At 36.7% G+C, this 15,381-nt stretch overlaps 1 protein-coding gene across 5 annotated transcripts in view; it reads right to left on the bottom strand.

Annotated features, from left to right (window-relative positions):
- TFPI (tissue factor pathway inhibitor) overlaps positions 1-15,381 on the bottom strand; it is a 69,809-nt gene that overhangs the window by 45,880 nt on the left and 8,548 nt on the right. Inside the window, exon 2 of one of the 5 annotated variants that reach the window (XM_027126219.1) lies at positions 13,583-13,720. The exons of 3 other annotated variants lie outside the window; for them this stretch is intronic. The gene's annotated coding sequence lies outside the window, so the exon portion shown is untranslated. Of the gene's footprint in view, positions 1-4,680; positions 4,857-13,582; positions 13,721-15,381 lie in introns of all 5 variants that reach the window. One more of the 5 variants, XM_027126229.1, reaches the window with a different exon arrangement.

Below are 15,381 nucleotides of genomic sequence, written 5' to 3'. Positions count from 1 at the left end.
ATGACTGGTGTCTTTATTAAAAAAAAAGAGAAAGCAGACACAGAGAAAGACTGACTACCTATAAACCCAGGAGAGAGGCCTTAGAAGAAATAAATCCTGTTGACACCTTGATCTCAAACTCTAGCCTCCAGAACTGAAAGGAAATACATTTCTGTTGTTTAAGCTACCCAGTCTGTCATACTTTGTTTATGGCAGTTCTAGTAACCTAGTACAGACTGTAAAACTTCAAATACCAGTTCTGTACCTTACTACTTATGTGAATTTGACAATATATTTATCCTCTCTTTGCCTCTATTTACTCATTTATAGACTGGGTATTTTACTAAAACCTATTTCAGAGGGTGTGAGGATTAAATGGAAAGGTCATTAGATTGATGACTAATACAATAAATTTTAGCTATTGTAATCATTTTAAGTAATCTTTGACATCATTTTGGGTGTACTGTAAAAACGGAAGCAAAATATTTTGCTTATTCTTTGTTGAGCTATATTGAGCTTATTCTTTGTTGAGAATGTCATCTCAGACTCTGAAAATCTAAACAATTGAAAATATAGCACTGATTTGTAAAGACCTTAGGCCCAAACTGAGAGACATTTTTGTGATAATTTGGTTAGGTATGGGAGGTTTCTTGGGCTACAAGTTGTAAGATGAGGCAGTACAGATCTTAATGTAAAATGAATGTTTTTCTAAGAATCCAAGTCCATTGGAACTAGAAATATGTTGGCAATTTGGCTTTGGTGAGAACAACTCAAAGGAAATGGCAATGGATGTTGATGTGGATGAGAACTTGTGGCAGGATTCAGAGCAAAAAGCTCACAGGTAATGGAAGAGACCAACAGTAGGCTGGAAGGATAGCATTAAATTTCTTTCTTTTTTTTTTTTTTTTAATTTTGGCTGTGTTGGGTCTTCGTTGCTGCGTGCGGGCTTTCTCTAGTTGCTGCGAGCGGGGGCTACTCTTCGTTGCAGTGCGCAGGCTTTCTCATTGAGGCAGCTTCTCTTGTTGTGGAGCACGGGCTCTAGGCGTGCAGGCTTCAGTAATTGCAGCACGTGGGCTCAGTAGTTGTGGCATGCGGGCCCTAGAGTGCATGGGCTTTAGCAGTTGTGGCTCATGGGCTCTAGAGTGCAGGCTCAGTAGTTGTGGAGCATGGGCTTAGTTGCTCCGCTGCACGTGGGATCTTCCTGGACCAGGGATCAAACCCATGTCCCCTGCATTGGCAGGCAGATTCTTAACCACTGCACCACCAGGGAAGTCCCCAGCATTAAATTTCTAATACATCATTTTGGGAAAGGCATATAACAACATGTAGGCAGTTATTACTCTATTTTATCATTAGTTTTGGGGTACACTCTTGTTATTTTATCATCTTATAAATTTATCTGGAAAAATCACATGTTGTGTTTACGTGTATATTATCATCATGGTGCTTATATAATTTAAACTTCCTAGTTCAGATTTTCCTTATCACATATCACTAAACTTTTTCTTTTTTAAAATTTTACTATTAATCTCTAAGTTCAATGAGTACTTTGCCACGTCTAAAAGAAATTTCATGTTGGCTGCTTATTTATTTGCAGTGTAGCAATGAAAGACAGGAGAGACAAAACCTGACAACCAAAAAAAAAGGAAAAATGTAACTTGAAAAATAATTCCAATTTTCTGCTCAGCAGTGGCAATGTTGTTATCCTCTTGGTGTTTAATACTTCCCTCCACTCAATTTGGCTGAACCCTGCGGGGGCTGCCCACTAAAACCTAGTGCCTGTCTTTATCTCTAACCTTCGTGCTTTCTTGGCTGTTTCTCATTTTGGGTGAGTTTGCAGTGCCCTAACAACAAGGATAATGAATGAAGAAAGGTAACATGAGAATAAATCTACAGTAAAGGGAGGAAGACAAAAAGCCCTATCGGTATTCTTACAATTTTCTATTTTTTTTTTTTAATGTTTTGAAGTTCATTTTTTATAAGTAGTATTTTCAACTGAAAATTCCCAAATATTCACAACAATTAGAGTCTGGAAATGGATTTTTGTTAAATATATTTCTCACTAGACTTCCAACACTTGTTCCTGAATAGAGTTACTGAAATTGCATAATCTCAGTGAGAGATTTGAGAGCCAGATTTTTCTCAGGAAAAGAGTATTTTTCTAAATAAATACATTGTGGAAATACAAATGTTTGGGCAGTTTCCCAAGAGAGATCTAAGGCTGTGTAACTGCACGTTTGCCACATAGCAAATTCTAACAAGTCAGTACAGAGCCTTATCTCTTTATTAACTCCCCCCCTCCCCCCCTCCCCCTCCCCCCCCATCTCACATTACTGAGGCATTGAGTCATCACTATAAGCACTATTTTGGTATCAGGATTATTTATCTATGACCTACAATTAAAATTAAGATCAAATTTCCTGAGGCTCTGGCTGTATGGTATATTCACCACATTTATTTTAAGAATGATAATAGAAGTACAAAGATATATCATTATAAAACATTTGTATTTTGTAATGATTTTTTTTTTTTTGAAGTGGTTTCTTACCTATTAGGTTACGGTATCTTTTTTTTTAATTTATTTAAATTTTTGGCTGTGTTGGGTCTTTGTTGCTGGGTGCGGGCTTTCTCAAGTTGTGGCGAGAGGGGGCTGCTCTTCGTTGCGGTGAACAGGCTTCTCATTGTGGTGGGTTCTCTTGTTGCAGAGCACGGGCTCTAGGTACGTGGGCTTCAGTAGTTGTGGCACACGGGCTCAGTAATTGTGGCTCGCGGGCTCTAGAGCGCAGGCTCAGTAGTTGTGGCGCATGGTCTTATTTGCTCCGCAGTATGTGGGATCTTCCCGGTCCAGGGCTCGAACCCGTGACCCCTGCATTGGCAGGGCAATTCTTAACCACTGCGCCACCAGAGAAGCCCCAGGTTACTGAATCTTGATAATAATGCTGTGTAGCCAGTGGGGCAGGTATACTGAATTTATATTAGAGTTGCATGGTTTGTTTTCCAACCTCATATGCCCAGGTGGCTAGTAAGTGACAGAGGAAGGATAGGATCTCAAAGCACTGTTAAAATAAACAAGATTTGTGGAATAGAGACCAAATCCAATGCAGGAAACTATAATTAAATGTATTAATCACTTAGTCTCTCTCTGTTTATTTCTTTTTGCAATATACCTTTATTGTGACTTGAAGACGATGATTAGGCAATATCACCGTGGGAACTACGGGATAAAAATTGATTTCTCAAAATAATTGATTTCTCTGGTTTGCTAATCCTACAAGTACAATTAACTGACCAATATAAGTTTTTACTGTGATCATTACTGTAATTTTTGATTCAGTAAGTTGCCGAAATGTTTTCTATTCCTAGCTTTAGCTCTACACTTCATTAGTAATTATATTTACTACTGTGTAAATATTTCCACATCACTCTATCCATATATATGGGTAGCTGGTTTTTGGCCCAAGCCTTAGAGAACCATATTAGAGAAGGGAATAGGTCATAAACCTTAGAAAACTTAGGTGTTTGCCTCTCATACCTGGGAAGAGGATACAGAAGTTCACCCATCAGTCAAAGCCTGAATGAACAGATTAGAAGAAGTCTACACAAGGGAACATCTAAAAGAGGTACTTGAAAAATCTGTTAAGTAACATATTTTCTCTTTTTCTCCCAAACTTTAGAAGAAATAGAAACCACATATACACGCATTTTAAAAAATCTTGGCTAAAGACTAGAGTTGAAAAGAGCAAATTCCTATTTTATTTAAGCCCCATTTCAAACATGTAATTATAGTCAGCTCTTGAAATATCTGGGATAAATTTTCATATTGTAGATTAAGTCTTTGTTTAGATTTTCTCTCTAGATGCCTGCTTTTAAGCCACCTTATGTTTTGTTTTTACCGTGGGGTGGTGAAATTACAGTTTGTCACTTTAATGATAATAAATCATAATGTGAAAAGCAGTTTCCAATAATGAGCCTTAATTATTATTTCTTTCTCATTTATATTTCACACTCTGTCTAAGATAATGTTGTTAACTTATCCTCATTTGATAGAGAAAACAAATAGTGGTTCAAAATGATAAAATAACTTTTCTAAGAAAACAGCTTGCAAGTGATTGTGCAGATGTACTAATTCTAAAGCAAATGCCTTAGTTATTGCTTTATACTGTCAAATTAAAAAAAAGTTTTGGTAAAAGAAAATTTAAATATTATTAAAAATTATATTTACACATTCCTCTGTGGATTGATTAGTGTGATTTGTTGTAATAAAAATGGTTAAGTCAAAATTTGAAAAAGACACTACAGATTTGATTAAGGCAGTCATCATAGAATGGAACCATGCTCCAAAGCATGTTGGCAGCGTAAGTTTTTTGGAACTCTGAGCATGCAATATTATAAAGGAAGTTTATGTTGATAGGCCAGCTAGTAAAAAATGAGTGAAAGAGCCTCAATGCTTAAGGTAGGCAATCATCAATGACCTAGTCCAGGTTTGAGGTCTGGCAAGAATGCTGAATTAGACCTCGTTCAAGGTAGTTTTTCTTTCCTATCACTTCCAACCAGCCAACACGGCTTGAAATGGATCTTTGTCAGGTAAGGATACAAGTGATTTTGTGGATAAAGCTCACAGGAGCTATCTTAGTCTACTATGGCTGCCAAAAGATGATACCATGAACTAGATGGCTTAAACAACAGAAACAAATTTCTCACAGTTCTGGAGGGAAGTCCAAGACCAAGGCATTGGCAGAATCAGGCTCCTGGAGAGAGCTTTCTTCTTGGCTTGCAGAAACCACCTTCTCTCTATGTCCTCAAGTGGCCCTTCTTCTGTGTGTGCATACATAGAGAGAAGGATCTCTCTCCCTTCCTCTTCTATAAGGTCACCAATCCTGTCAGATTAGGACACCACTCTTATGACCTCATTTTAACATTAATTATCTCCTAAAAGTCTTATGTCCAAATACAATCATATGGGGGATTATGGTTTCAACATATGAATTTGGGGTGGGAGGGACACAATTCAGTTCATAGCAGGAGCCCTCCTAGTTTCTTAAGAAAGTATCTCTAAACTTGGTGAGTAGATTTGTTTCAGAAGCAAGGGTCACTTCCCTTTTGTCATTAGGCTGTGGGAAGAGATACATCAGCCCTAGAGTTTGCTTTTTAATGTGTAAGCCGATTCTTTTCTTTCTGCACAATTACAGACTACCCTGTTCTATTTCTTGTTGCTTAAAAATTAAGCCTGAGGCAGGACTGGCCATGGCCTGCCACATTCCTATAGGAAATGTAGAATCACCTATACTATAAGGATGCTTAGTATCCAGTTCTCTCAATTTATGTGCTTTTGGTGGGTTTTTGTTGTTATTTACTAAGAGGGGATGTGTTCTGAGAAAATTGTTCTGTATAATCTCTTCTAGGAAGGTGTCTTTTAAAGTTCACAACAAGAAGGAAAGACTTGGCAGGTAAAACAGACCCTCACTGCCTAATCCCTTCTCTGCTTCATTCCTTAACTGTAATCACAAATCATATGTTCCAGACCAGAAAGCACTGCACTGTATGTCAGTCCTTATAACTTGAAATTAGAGAATAATTTTTACTCAGCCAGTTAGTTTTCTGGGCTATGAAAAGTTTTATTTTAAGATTGGATTTTTTTCATAATTTTGCATAATAAAGTTTATTAAATTATCCTAAGGGCCTGAAAACTAAGTATGTACCATTTGCCACAAGATATTAGGAAAATGAGAAGTTATGATTACTCTTATGGAAAAGGATGTAGAGACACTCCCAACTGCAGCAGAGAGGAAATTCTGTGGTAAATTCCTACTCACAGGGTCTTCCTTACCTCTCCACCTCTGGAATCATGCTCTGATTCAATCTCATAAATGCTATGGATATATTGGTTCTGTATCAAATCTCTGCACAAATGGAGTCTTTTCAGAATCCTGCCTTGAACACTGAGACAAAATAGCTCCATGATTATGTTCCATTCCCTTTCATGTTTTTTTTAAATCACTGCACTTATCCCTATATAACACATTTGCTTACTATCTGTTTTCTCTGTCCTTAAAAGCGGCAATTATATCTGTTCTTTCTGGTATCTAATAGGAGCTCAATAAATGTTTATAGAACAAATCAATGAATTAAGAGTTCTGCAAAAAAGAAAGTAAAAAGTCACTGGAGAAAAATAAAGCAAATGTATAAACTAAAATTATTTAAAACTAAAAAAAAATTATTTAAAACTGTATGAATGAGAGGGAACATAATGGACTTCAATTATAACTTAATCCTCTACTAGAGATGACAATAAGTATTCAACTAATTATTTCTTCCTTTTCTCCACCCTTACTTCTAAGAAAACCTGCCCATATTCTCTACTCATAAAGTCAGCTCTCCAAACTCCTACTGAATGGATAATAATGAAGTCACATTAGCATCTGGCCACTGCTGACTTGCCAAGGGGTAGACATATACACAGAGTCAGATGATTTGCTGGTCTATAGAGAGAGGTGTGGTGTAGACTTCCAGAGAGGGCCAAATAACAAGAGCTCACTAGAGAGGCTGCAATGATGATCTTAGTTGTTCTTTTTTTAAAAAAATTTATTTATTTATTTTTTATACAGCAGGTTCTTATTAGTTATCTATTTTATACATATTAGTGTATACATGTCAATCCCAATCTCCCAATTCATCCCACCACCAACAGCCCCCCGCAACCCGGTGATCTTAGTTGTTTACATTCTAGTCTCTGCCTTAGCTCATGACTGTATGTTCTCTATAATACTCCATAGTCTATCAAGGAATTCCAATTGTGCCCTTGAGGTCTTATTATATGTGTTGTTTATTTCATCTAAATGAGTCTTGTTTTATGACACATAATTAAAATGTGATATATTTTATTATCACCATATTTGACATAATGGTCAATATCTTTTTATTTAAAAAAGTCAATAACAGAAAAGTAAATGTATTTAAGGAATTTTTTCTATGTGTATTTTGCAACAATTTAGTTATAATTTTATGATACAAATTTAATTTTTCATTCAAAAATATCTATAGTATATTCTTTTAATATAACTTTAAGACTATAATAAGCTTATAAGTTCTAGGTACCTAGAAATTTTATTTTTCCCATCTTTACAATGAGAAAAATACAAAAAATGTTAACAATAAAACCATCCAGAAATTGTCTATTTAATTTGTGTTTGATGCCATTTAGAAAAAAATGTAGTTTGGTTTTCATCTAAGTGATATATCTGTATAAATCTAAAGTAAGCATTCTGTGGTGGTTACTAGAGCCTGAGGGATGGGGAAATTGGGGAGATGTTGTTTAAGGGCACAGACTTATAGCCAGTAGATAAATAAGTCGTGGAGAGCTAATGCACAGCATAGTGATTATAGACAACAGTACTGTATTATAAACATCAAAGTTGCTAGGAGACTAGATCTTAATTGTTCCTACCACAAAAAAAGAAATGATAATTATGTGATGTGATAAAGGTATTAGCCAATGCTATGGTGATAATCATATTGTTATGTATAAATATATCAAATCTACACATCATGCACTTTAAATTCACACAATGTTATATGTCAAATATATCTCAATAAAAAAGTAAGCATTCTATTTGGTATTATTGAGATAGTATGAATCATAGGTAAAATTTTACTATGATTATGTATTACTAACTGTAATAGATTTAAATAAATATTTTCATCCAAAGCAGGAGAGTTTTAAGTATTTGTAAGATACTCATTGGAGCCACGAAATAAGAAGCTCAATATGTAGACATGGAGCTCAGGGTAGACATCTCTGTAGAGACAGAAATGTGAGAATCAAGATAAAAATGAAAATTACTCTGTGGAGTGCTGAGGTTGATTTGATTAACAAGTACTTAGGTAGCATGTGATATGAAGCAGGTGTTTTTCTGAATGATTGTGCAAATATTAATTCACATAATCCTGACAGTGACTCTATAAGGTGAGTGTGAAGATGGGGAAGGAACACCCTATAAGTGAACTGTGGAGAACAAGGATGAGGGAAATAGGTCTAAGAAGAAGATTAAGAAATAGACAGGGAAACAAAAGGAAACCTGGGAGGCTGTAGTGACATAGATGCTAAGGAAGTGAATACTTCATAACATTGGCACAAGTTGACAATATCTAGAGCACAGAGGGTTCAAGTACAAGAGTTAAAAAACATGCATGGGGTTTAGTGACAGTGGCATTGTCAGTACCCTTGCACACTGCAAAATAAAATTTGGTACAGTGGGGGGGGGCAGCAACTGGTGACCTGAGGAAGGAATTGGAACAAAGGCTGTGAAAACAGCAATTGAGGATATCATTTTATAAATCTATGCTGGAAAGTAAGAGAGGGTGTTTGAGGGATACTTTTGTGGAGGGCTTAGTTTAATATAATTCTGCCACTAGAGAGGAAGAGACAAAAGCTAAAAATAAAATAAATAGAGACTGAGATCCTGGACACAAGTAAAGAGGGTCTAACCTTGGCCTGAAGAAAAGAGTAACTTCCATTGAAATGAGGTTTTCTCTGTGGGGAGAGAAATAGGACACATTTTTCAGGGCTGTGTGTGTGTGTGTGTGTGTGTGTGTGTGTGTGTGTGTGTGTGTGTTATGATGGAGCTGTTGAAGAGTAGACAGAAAGTTGAAGATTTTCAGACTTCCCTGGTGGTGCAGTGGTTAAGAATCTGCCTGCCAATGCAGAGGACACGGGTTCAAGCCCTGGTCCAGGAAGATCTCACATACCATGGAGCAACTAAGCCCGTGTGCTGTAACTACTGAGCCCATGTGCTGCAACTACGGAAGCCCACACACCTAGAGCCCGTGCTCTGTGACAAGAGAAGCCACCGTAATGAGAAGCCCATGCCCTGCAACGAAGAGTAGCCCCTGCTTGCCACAACTAGAGAAAGCCCATGCGCAGCGATGAAGATCCAACGCAGCCATAAATAAATAAATAATTAAATAAATAAATAAATAAAAGAAAATTGAAGATTTTCTTGCTGTGATTCAATTTTCTATGTGAAGAAGAGGCAGAGATTTTCTGTTCAAAATGTCAAGAAATAATGGATTTTTAAAAATGTGAGGGTTTGCCATTTTCTCCAGGTAAAATAAAATGGCGTATCGAAAATCTTAAAGGATTATGGGCTGCTGGAATCCCAAACTATAAATTCATAGTAATTTGTGCCTTCAAAATTCAGTGCTCTTTCCCTCCAGATTCAGGAATTAAACTTTTGAAGGATTCAGAGTTGGATTTTATCAATTGGACAGAGATAAAGGACAAAAAAGGCAGGACTTTGAGTAGTGTTGGCAAGGGGAAGTATATAAGTGGCTTATTATTTAATTGTCAACTAAAAATTTTTCCTAAATGTGTACTTTCTTTGTTAAAAAACATAGATGATACTTTAAGGTACTGATATGACACTTGGGAATTTAAAAATATGAAAATGACTAAATGCACAATCTTTTTAAGAATAGAAATATTACATTTTTAAACAATGTAGGTATGCAACATTGACAATTATTAGATATGGCAGCACATCCATCCACCAGGTGTAATATTATACAAAGTTAAATTGGTAATGATAATGACTAGAAGATTAAGAGGGGATTAATCATGGTAATATGAATTTTAAAAGCTGTATACAAAAATATATGTACACTTTAAGATAAACTAAGCAAAAATTGGTGTTTATACAGAAAAATATGCTTTAATAAGGGAAATTAGGTCAGTGAGATTATGGATATATTTTTGTCTTTTTTTTTTTTAAACTTTGTAAGGTGTTGTTTCAGTCATCTCATTTGCTTATGCAACAACAATTCTGTCACTTTTCATTGATAGATGAACTGAATATGTTCATATGTCCAGTTCTCAGGGAAGGATAGCCTATGCCCACCTAAGGAATAAATTCATAAATAATAAACTCTTCATTAATCTACATTAATCATGGTGATTCCATTTCCCTTACAGACATTGGTTTAGATATTTCTATTTCATAAATCTCTGACCAATGAGATGAGAAAGGAAGTATGCTATCTTCCAGGGCTGGGGAACTTTTGAAAAAGGTCCTTATTCTAAATGGAGCCACATGGGAGGGCACATAATATTTCCTTCCACTTGTTTTGTCTGTATGTGATGCCTATGACTGAAGCAATCATCTTGTAATGTTGAGAACTATCCCTAGATAAGGATGACCTGCTGTTAGTGATGGAAATAAAAAGATGGAAAGCACTTAGATCTGTGTTGAATTAACAAATCTTGAAGCATCCTCTGTACTTTGTATAATGTGAACTAGTAAATGGCCTCATATTTAAGCTACTCATGCTATGGATTTTGCCTTCTAGCAGCCAAATGTGTAACCTGACAGTTATTCTGCTGTTTTTATTTCACAAACTGGCTATTAACCAACTTTTTCAGCATTTTTGATTGGAGAATGCTTGGAGGATGGGAAAATAATATCATTACTATAATGCTCAGGTCAGAATCCCCTTTTCTTATCATTAAAATTATTTTGGGACTTTCCTGGTACCACAGTGGATAAGTCTCCACACTCCCAGTGCAGGGGGCCTGGATTTGAACGCTGGTCAGGGAACTAAATCCCACATGCATGCTGCAATTAAGAGTTCACATGCCACAACTAAGGAGCCTGGGAGCTACAACTAAGGAGCCTGCCTGCCTCAACTAAGGAGCCTGCCTGCCGCAACTAAGAAGCCCGGCTGCCACAACTAAGACCTGGTGCAACCAAATAAATAAACAAATAAATAAATATCAAAAAAATTATTTTGCCCTTAAAATAATGCCTGATGTTTTGCTTTATAAAAGTCAGATTTTCAGATTATATTCTAAAACTACACCCAGACTAATGATAAAATATGGGAAACAATGAAGCAAAACATTCTGAACCTGGTAAGTAAATTAATATTGGAACACAGTAAAATACAACAAAAACAACAACAAAAACAAGCCTCCCCAAATAGTTGCAGACTATTCACTCTAATCATGTTTACTAAAAGATTGGCCAATCCTTCAGGAAACATCTATTGGATTTGGCTCTTGTTACAGGAAGTCATATTTCTGGAGAACTGCTTAATGTGGAATTCTTTAATGTTAGCAAATATGTCAAATCACAACATTTATCTGTATTTTAGATTGTGACAATTGCACTGATAAAAAAGTTTTACTCTCTCTCTCTTTTGGATATGAAGTGGTTGTTAGGTATGATTTTATAAAGCAGGGAAGTTTCCTCTAGGAATGAAATGTTAAAAGCTGTTTACTGTGTAGGTCTAATTTCTTGTCATTTGTAATACTATGAGAAAGAAAACTTAAAAAAAAAAAAAAAATCCCAGAGAAAAGAAATAGCTATGTCAGGAGAAAAAAGTGAATATCTTCATGTTACACCAAATAGCATACAACATAGGTAAACTAAGTTTATTTAAAAAATTTAAAAAAGCTGAAGTGAAGGGCAATGTCATAGAATTATATACTGCTAGAGATTTAAAAGACTACAGGGAGGGCTTCCCTGGTGGCGCAGTGGTTGAGAATCCGCCTGCCGATGCAGGGGACACGGGTTCGTGCCCCGGTCCAGGAAGATCCCACATGCTGCGGAGCGGCTGGGCCCGTGAGCCATGGCCGCTGAGCCTGCGCGTCCGGAGCCTGTGCTCCGCAACAGGAGAGGCCACAACAGTGAGAGGCCCGCGTACTGCAAAAAAACAAAACAAAAAACCCAAAAAACTACAGGGATAAGTATCTAGAATATCCTACGTTTTTTAATGAGGACACTGAAGCCCTGAAACTAATTTTTTCTCTCCAAAGTCTTACATTTGCATATTGACAGAGCATCAACTCAAACACAGGAATTGTGACCATCCCAAAAAAGGGCAACTGCAAGCTTAAGAAAGACCCACTATTTTCATAAATATCTTCTTCTTTCTTTTTTCCCCTAAAGTGAATTTCAGATTATTTACATTCTCTAGAAATTAGCAATTCATCAAATCATAAGTAGGGGATTTTTATTCTCTGTTTTGGACTAAAGTTCTATAAGTAAAGTAAGTCAAGAAACTCACCAATTATTTTTTAAACTTTTGTGTTTATATTTTTAAGAGGAAAAATAATCTCCCTCTAAATAATAATAGGGAATATTAATTCTTATTACTAGCTAAGAGAGAAGAGTGAGAGAACTGGATGTGGAGAAGGAAAATTGAGAAGCAATAAGAGAGAGCGGGAGAGTAAAAAGATAATTATAAAGTTTAGTGGAAATGTAGGGAGTTCCCTGGTGGCACAGTGGTTAAGAATCTGCCTGCCAATGCAGAGGACACAGGTTCAAGTCCTGGTCCAGGAAGATCTCCCATGCCATGGAGCAACTAAGCCTGTGTACCACAACTACTGAGCCTGCACTCTAGAGCCCGTGTGCCACAACTGCTGAAGCCCACGTGCCCTAGAGCCCACGCGCCACAACTACTGAGCCCATGTGCTGCAACTGCTGAAGCCCACGCTAGGGCCCATATGCCACAACTACTGAGCCCACGTGCTGCAACTACTGAAGCTCACATGCCTAGAGCCCGTGCTCCGCAACAAGAGAAGCCACTGCAGTGAGAAGCCCGTGCACCACAATGAAGAGTAGCCCTTGCTTGCTGCAACTAGAGAAAGCCCACATGCAGCAATGAAGACCCAATGCAGCCAAAATTAATTAATTAATTAATTAATTTTAAAAAGAATACTGGAAATGTAAATATGTAAAAATATTTCTGAAATTTGTAAGGTCCAAAGAGAGTGTATATATTTTACTAAGAAAAATACAATGAACAAAGGAAAACAAGATAGAAATACATAATAAAAGAAATAATACCAAAGATTCTTCCTTATATCATTGCCCATAGCTAACAAAACTCTTAGAAAAAAGGTGGGGAATTATTTTGTCTAGATATTACCGTTAAATTGGTAAGACATTTTGTCAAAAGAAGGTGGCACTCATTTCTTTGAACGAGTTCACCTTTCCTCACCACAGGGACTCTTCTTAATCTAATACAGTTTAACAGCAAAGATCTTCATAGTATGCTGTTTTCATTTCTTTCCTTTAAGCAGGAAAATAAATAAATAGATAAATAAATAAATAAACTTGGCATTATATATCTAAACCAAAATGGAGATTTCTGAGGATATAATTCTGGTCAATTACTAATGCCAGTAGCCCCAAATGGAAGGAAATAAAAAAGAAAAACAAAGGAATACAATGAATTTTGGTGTGAGAAAAGAATATATTAACTATGTCTTTATTATCATTACTGTCCATATTAGAAAGAAAATTACATAGAAAGACCTATGGCTGCTTCTGTTTTTTCTCCTGTTTGTATCTGCTCTTCTAGGCATCCATTATTTAGTAAGATAAGAAAATGGTATTTCAGGACCGTTGCTTCTCTGATTATATGTCTATCAATCAATCTCCTGATTACATAATTAATTTATTAATTCTAATTAATCTATTAATTAATATTGAGTATGACATCTTAGGCAGGAGGTATATGTATTTTGGAAAGACAGTCGAGACCTTCCTAACGGGTTTCTAATCAGAACCTTGATTCATAGCTTATGTAATTCAGGTTATTTTACCTTTTTTAATTTTAAAGATCAATAGATAAAGTCAAGTCTGCTTCCTCATTTCCCCTCAAAGTCTGTTGCCATCTTAGATTTTGTCTCTGATTAGACAAATATATTGGAAACTTCTCAACTTCCTGCTTTTGATAGTATCTGTTGTAGTATGAGAAAAGGAGAGCAAAATGTTAGTCCATGTATGGGAAGTTCCCACAAAATATTCCTATACTGTCATTTCCTTGAGGGAAAGAGAAGCAAAATTTATACTCAATATACCTGAGGCTAGATATTTATAACATTCTGGTGTCAGATAAATAATCAGGTAACTTTGTTTCTATGAAAGTTATGATTCCAAATATTAGCTAAAGTTTTTATACTTAAGTACAATAAACATGTTGAACCAGTAATGATCAATTTTCTCCCTCCTCAGTGAGGGTAATTCTGTGGGTAAAGTAAGTCCGAAAGTAAAAAACCCAGGAATTTCTGATTGTGCTCTAATGAAAAGCAACTGAGCTTAGTTCAAGATTGGAACCACAGGGCTTCCCTGGTGGCGCAGTGGTTGGGAGTCCGCCTGCCGATGCAGGGGACACGGGTTCGTGCCCTGGTCCGGGAGGATCCCACATGCCGCGGAGCGGCTGGGCCCGTGAACCATGGCCGCTGAGCCTGCGTGTCCGGAGCCTGTGCTCCGCGGCGGGAGAGGCCACAACAGTGAGAGGCCCGCGTACCGCAAAAAAAATAAAATAAAATTAAAAAAAAAAAAAAAAAAAAAAAAAGATTGGAACCACAGCTGTTGGTGACTACACCCATGACATCCTGAGTTCAACTTTCTGAGTCATCATTGTAAAGGAACAGGGGCCCCAGGCAGCTAAGTCATGGTCCTCCAGGAACCATTAACATGTTAATCTTCAGCCACTTCCATTCAGACTGTAAAATGTCAGACCCATGAAACAATGAACTATGGACTCAGAGAATGAAAGGAAACTAGTGCTACTTCCTTTTTTACTCATAGCATCCAATAAATAGTTCTTTTTTCTCTTGGTTCCTCACATTGAATGCTCATTATTTTACATTTTTATAAATATCTGCTAGTTTCTCTAAATTGCCATTCCTTTTTCTCCTATCCATATTCTACCTAACACATAATCTCAGGAATCAGATAGCATGTTCTTGTTAAAGGCCCTACTTAATTCCCCTGATTGTAATTTTTTGAGAATGAAGACCAGAGATTTTATTTGTGTTAAGTTACTTCAAATCCTAATAGGTTAATTTATAAATGATTAAAATTTATCATATTGGGCTTCCCTGGTGGTACAGTGGTTGGGAATCTGCCTGCCAATGCGGGGAACACGGGTTTGAGCCCTGGTCTGGGAAGATCCCACATGCCATGGAGCAACTAAGCCCGTGTGCCACAACTACTGAGCCTGCGCACCACAACTACTGAAGGCCACACGCCTAGAGTCTGTGCTCCACAACAGGAGAAGCCACCGCAATGAGAAGCCTGCACACCGCAATGAAGAGTAGCCCCCGCTTGCCCCAACTAGAGAAAGCCCACGTGCAGCAACGAAGACCCAACATAGCCAAAAATAAATAAAAAAAAATAAATAAATTTATAAAAAAATTATCACATTGTAAACTTTTTGTACCCTGCATAAGTTCTAATATATAAAAAGTACATCGTTAATGCTCAGCTTCAAAGATATTAAAAATTGAATCTGCTTATTCAAGTGTAACGATTGAACTGAAGATCTTAAAATAATTTAATCTCTTCCAAGCCTTCTCAGAAAAGATCTTTTCTCCAAGATTTCTTATACATAGGA

The sequence above is a fragment of the Aethalodelphis obliquidens genome, unplaced genomic scaffold (genome assembly GCF_003676395.1).
Source record: "Aethalodelphis obliquidens isolate GAN/ISIS:26980383/991018 unplaced genomic scaffold, ASM367639v1 scaffold2, whole genome shotgun sequence".
Taxonomy (NCBI): Eukaryota; Metazoa; Chordata; class Mammalia; order Artiodactyla; family Delphinidae; genus Aethalodelphis; species Aethalodelphis obliquidens.
Note: the sequence above shows the minus strand (reverse complement) of the source record. Positions and strands in the feature narration are given on the sequence as shown.